Source organism: Lycium barbarum, chromosome 8, assembly GCF_019175385.1.
Source record: "Lycium barbarum isolate Lr01 chromosome 8, ASM1917538v2, whole genome shotgun sequence".
Classification (NCBI taxonomy): domain Eukaryota; kingdom Viridiplantae; phylum Streptophyta; class Magnoliopsida; order Solanales; family Solanaceae; genus Lycium; species Lycium barbarum.
The window spans coordinates 14,369,829-14,375,828 of record NC_083344.1 but is presented as its reverse complement, the minus strand read 5'-3'; positions in this window follow the sequence as shown (position 1 = coordinate 14,375,828).

Genomic DNA, 6,000 nt, shown 5'->3' with positions numbered 1-6,000 from the left:
TTCGCCTGCTTCTACTTCTGTTAAGAATTTGCCTTGTCGCAATGCTGCTAATAATCAGAATGATTTGGTAATGGTAAAGGAAAGGAAGTTGCTAACACTTCTAAGGGAGGAACTGCTCGACTTTATGGGTTGACTCGTAGGGAGGCAACTGAAGCCTCTGATGATGTGGTTATAGGTATTCTTACTATTTGCTCCTTTGATGCGTATTCGCTGATCAATCTGGGTTCAAACTTATCGTATGTGACCCCATATTTTGCTCTCGATTTTGGTATGGAACCTGAATTGTTATTGAAACCCTTTGATGTTGATACACCTTCCGGTGTTCCTGTTATTGCTTCTAGGATCTATAGGAATTGCGTTATTATGATTAAGGGTCGTGATACTATGGCTGATTTATATGAACTTAAGATAGTGGATTTTGATGTCATTATAGGGATGGATTAGTTGCCTGCATGTTATTTTAATATGGATTGTCGCCATAAGTTAGTTCGTTTTGCCTTTCCTGATGAACCTGTTATTGTTTGGGAGGGTGAAATTGCTACGCCACGGGGTAGGTTTATTTCCTATCTTAAGGCTCGTAAATTTATCACTAAGGGGTGTATCTACCATTTGGTTGCAATTAATGATACAAAAGTCGTAGTACCCGAATTTGCATCTGTTCCTATTGTTAGTGATTATCCCAAAGTGTTTCCCGAAGATCTTCTTGGTATTCCTCCTAATAGAGTCATTGATTTTGGGATTGATGTTATTCCCGACAACCAACCAATTTCCATTCCTCCATATTGTATGGCTCCAGCGGAGCTAAGGGAGTTAAAAGACCAATTAAAGGACTTGTTGGATAAAGGTTTCATCCGACCAAGTTCCTCACCTTAGGATGCTCCAGTCTTGTTTGTTAGGAAGAAAGATACTTCCCTTAGGATGTGTGTTGACTATCGCCAGCTTAATAAAGTGACCATTAATAATAAATATCCTTTGCCTAGGATAAATGATCTATTTGACCAACTTTAGGGTGCTAAGTTCTTTTCGAAGATTGAATTAAGGTCTGGGTATCACCAATTGAAAATAAAGGAGCAGGATATTCCGAAGACTGCGTTCCATACTTGTTATGGGCATTTCAATTTTCTAGTAATGTCTTTTGAGTTGACTAATGCGCCTGCTGCATTTATGGACTTAATGAATCATGTGTTTAAACCTTATCTGGATCATTTCATCATTGTTTTTATTGACGATATCTTTGTGTATTCAAAGAGTCACGAGGATCATGCAAATCATTTGAGGATAACCCTGACTACACTTGAGGAGAACGAGCTTTGTGCAAAATTCTCTAAGTGTGAGTTCTGGCTTAATTCTGTGGCTTTCATAGACCATGTTGTATGTGGTGACAGTATTAAGGTTGACCCTCAAAAACTTTCAGCAGTGAAGGATTGGCCTAGACCCACGAGTGTGACTGATATTCGTAGTTTCTTGGGTTTGGCTAATTATTACAGAAAGTTTATGGAAGGCTTTCCATCAATAGCCTCCCCATTGACTAAGTTGATGCAAAAGGCTGCTAAGTTTCAGTGGTCTGAAGCTTGTGAAAAGAGTTTCCAGGAGCTTAAGGCAAGGTTGACTTCGGCTCCTATTTTGACTTTACCTTCTGGATCCGGTGACTATATGGTGTATTATGATGCCTCTAGGATTGGGCTGGGTTTTGTGTTGATGCAGAGTGGTAAGGTGATTGCTTATGTGTCACGACAGTAGAAATAGCATGAGCAGAATTACCTGACTCATGACTTGGAGTTGGCTGCCGTGGTATTTGCTTTGAAGAGTTGGCGTCACTACTTGTATGGTGAGCATTGTGATGTTTTCACTGATCAAAAGAGTCTACGATATATTTTCAAGTAGCGAGAATTAAATCTCAGACAAAGGAAATGGTTGGAGTTGTTGAAAGATTATGACTTGAGTATCTTGTATCATCCGGGTAAGGCGAATATGGTTGCTGATGCTTTGAGTAGAAAGTCTATGGGCATGTTGGCATATTTGCGTGCACATGACATGCCTATGGGAAGAGAGATTCGAAGACTTGCTAGTCTTGGTGTCATACTTGATAAAACCGAAGATGGTGAGTTAGTGGGAATCACGCCAGCACGGTCTGACATTGTGGAAAGGATCAAGTCCAAGCAATATGACGACAAACTTTTGATGAAGCTACGGGATAGAATGGAAATGAGTGAGTACACTTCATTCACTATTGGGATAGGTGATAGTGTCCTACGGTTGCAAGGGCGGTTATGTGTTCCTGATGTTGATGGAGTTCGACAAGAATTGATCGTAAAAGCGCATAGTTCTAAATACTCCGTGCATCCGGGGTCCACCAAGATGTAGAAGGATTTGAAACAACACTATTGGTGGAAAAGCATGAAGGTTGATATTTCTAACTTTGTGGCTAGGTGTTTAAACTGTCAACGGGTGAAGGATGAACATCAAAGGCCTGGTGGCTTGGCTCAAAACATTGATATTCCTTAATGGAATTGGGAGATGATCAATATGAATTTTGTTGGGGGTTTACCCTGCACAAAGGCCATGTTTGATTCGATTTGGGTGATCGTGGATAGACTCACAAAGTATGCCCATTTGTTTCCTGTGAAGACGTCATATGCCGTGGCAGAGTACGCCAAGTTATATTTAAAGGAGATTGTTAGGTTGCACGGTGTTCCGACATCCATCATATCTGACAGAGGTACGCAATTTACTGCTTATTTCTGGAAAGTGTTTCAAGAAGGTTTGGGAACTAGAGTGAAATTAAGCACTGCCTTTCATCCTCAAATTGACGGGCAGGCAGAGAGAACTATTCAGGCTTTGGAGGATATGCTACGAGCCTGTGCTATAGATTACGGAGGAAATTGGGATGAACATTTACCTCTTGTGGAATTCACGTACAACAACAATTATCAAGCGAGTATTCAGATGGCTCCTTATGAGGCTCTTTATGGGCGGCATTGTTGGTCTCCAATTGGTTGGTTTGAACCAACTAAAGTAGAATTGTTACGTCCTGACTCAGTACATGAAGCAATCGAGAAGGTGAATCTTATTGTACAACGACTCAAGTCAGCTCAGAGTAGACAGAAGTCTTATACGGACATGAGGCAACGTGAGCTAGAGTTTTCTGTTGGTGACAAGGTATTCTTAAAAGTGTCGCCGATGAAGGGAGTCATGCGGTTTGGTAAAAAGGGCAAGCTTAGTCTTTGATTCATTGGCCCTTATGAGATTGTTAGAAGAGTGGGAAAAGTGGCTTATGAGTTGAAATTACCGGCTGAAATGGCCATGGTCCATCCAATGTTTCAAATTTCGATGTTGAGGATGTACAAACCTGATCCTTCCCATGTTTTGAACCATGAAGAGGTTGAAATTAACGAAGGGCTATCTTATGAAGAAGAACCACTTCAGATTTTAGATCATCAAGTTAGAAAGTTGAGAACAAAGGATGTAGCGTCGGTTAAAGTGTTATGGCGAAACTATAACACTGAGGAAGCTAGTGGGAAGCGGAGGAGGACATAAAGAAAAGATATCCTCACTTGTTCTCTATTGTAGATATGAGTTAAAATTTCTAGTTATTCTCAAATGAACCGATTGCGTTTGTTTGAGACGACTTATGGTTTGGTGTACCTACCTAGATTGTGGTTCTCATTCGAGGACGAATGATCTTAAGGGGGGATAATGTAACATCCCGTAAATCTGTATAGAGAGTGAAAGCGTGTTACAAGTCGTTTTGAACCTTATAAGATAAGTTTCGTTCGCAATTCGGGACTTAGAAACCAAACCGGGGAGTGTTGGGATGAAAATCTAATTATGGCGGTAACTAGGGAGTTTACGACCAAAGGACGGCCCGTACTTCATAGTACGCCCCGTCCTTTCCTGGGCGTCCTTTTCCCATGTCTCAACAATTCTCACTGGAAATTTATGGAGATGTATGGCCTAGAGGTACGGCCCGTACATCAAAGGACGGGACGCCCTTTCTACCCGTCCTTTTTTCGCGTTACCCAGAACGTATAAATATGTGGGTTCAGTTATTTTATTCACTTTTCACATCTTTCGATCAGTTGAGAAACCCTAAGGACGAAAATCATCTCTCTAAGTCTTCAATTCAAAGGTAAGGACATCGTTATTGTTATTAATCAATTCTAGCATTAAACCCATGATTCTTAACATGATTCTTGAATAAAAACCTAGGGTTGCAGGGTAATCTTTCTGAAAGTGACTCAAGCTAGGGTTTTGGGTGTTCTTCATTGTAAAAGTAAATTATTGAATTACGTAAAGCATAATTCACGTATGTCTCTTTTTGAAAACCTTATCGCGGAATGTATGTCTCCTTTTCCAAAAGTTCTTTATTGAATAAAAAGGTGAACTTTTCATACTTTTGAAACCCTATTTCATGCTTTGTTGAGGTTGGTGTGCGTGAGGCGACAAGCCCACATTTAACCTTGATTGTAATGTACTCTATCCATGTATACGTAATTCTAATTATTTTCCTCTATAGGAGATGATCAATAATAATGGTTAATTGTTGTTAATGATGTTTTCATGAGGAACTATGACAATTGAACTTTGTTTAAAGAAGTGGAAACGTTTTCAAGGTTAACTATGAAGTGATGTATCATTGTAATGGTATGATGAAACTTAATGCTAAATGATAATGTGACTACCTTGAGATAATTATGATTCGGCTTCTATGCTATGATTCTTTGCTGTTGTGTTTGGCCTAGCTACTGGGGAGGAAGGGTAGTCACTATGGATCCTAGTGTGGTAATTTCCTGGCCATTCGGGAGGAAGAGTGGCCACTATGGGTTCACTATCCGGGTGCGGTTTATGCCTAGCTATTTGGGAGAAAAGCTAGCCACTGAGAATTTAATATTCCGGTGTGGTGCTTCTAAGCTGTTTAGGGAACCTCAAATGTCATCCCTTAATTGTGGTTGATTCTTGGGTCTGTATTGGCATGTGTGATACCTTTATCTCTCTGAAAGTATTATTGATGATAATCTGGCAAATTGAAAGGATATGACTGAAAGTTGTAAACTTGATAAAAAGGGATTGTCATTCGTTTTGACAAGCATATTAAACCAGGTTGAGTAACTGTCTTTACATTGATTTCACATGCTTTCCAGAATTGTTTTCCTTACTTATTATTGTATCTTATGTTCTTATTACTTATTGTCCCCGAGGCACTCACTGAGTACGAAGTACTCAGACATACCATTGTTGTTTTTGATGGTATGTTAGGTAACGTAGAAGAGCAGGTTTGTGGAGACTAAAGCATTAGGAGAACTTGTTGTTGTTGTTGATTTGGTGAGCCCACATACTCATTCGTGGGTCATCCTCTATTTTATTCATTCATATTAGTTTTTCGGGTTGCGTCCCGATGAGTCAGACAATTATTCTTTTATCTTAGAAGCTCCATATTATACATTTTTCTGTGGGTAGTTGTTGAGTTATTGATTAACTCTCGGGTACGGTATTATGTTGATTAAGTATTGGATTAATGAAGACTTCCGCTGAATTTAGTTGACATCGTGTTTTTTTTTTTTTTTTACATTTACTTATTTATAAACTGCTAGTATCTGAATAGTGTACCTTGTGGCTTCTAGAGTTGAATGTTGCATCTTTAGGTTCTTCCGAGGTTGTTCATGACTTCGGATGCTGATCACGTCTAGGATGGGTTTTGGGGCGTGACACCATCGCGGGGGTGAAATCCGCTATGAAATCTGCCAAGATCTGAAACTTTATAGTCGTTCGGGGTTTACATTCAATGTCATATCCGCTGATTTTGACTGCCCATTTTTCTAATCTACCGGACAGTTCGGGTTTATGCATTACATTTTTCAATGGGTAAGTTGTCACTACACATATAGGATGACATTGAAAATAACGTTTCAACTTTCTAGATGCACTCAATAAAACTAAGGCCAATTTTTCTAAGTGGGGATAACGTTTCTCCGCATCCCCCAAAGTTATACTAATATAATA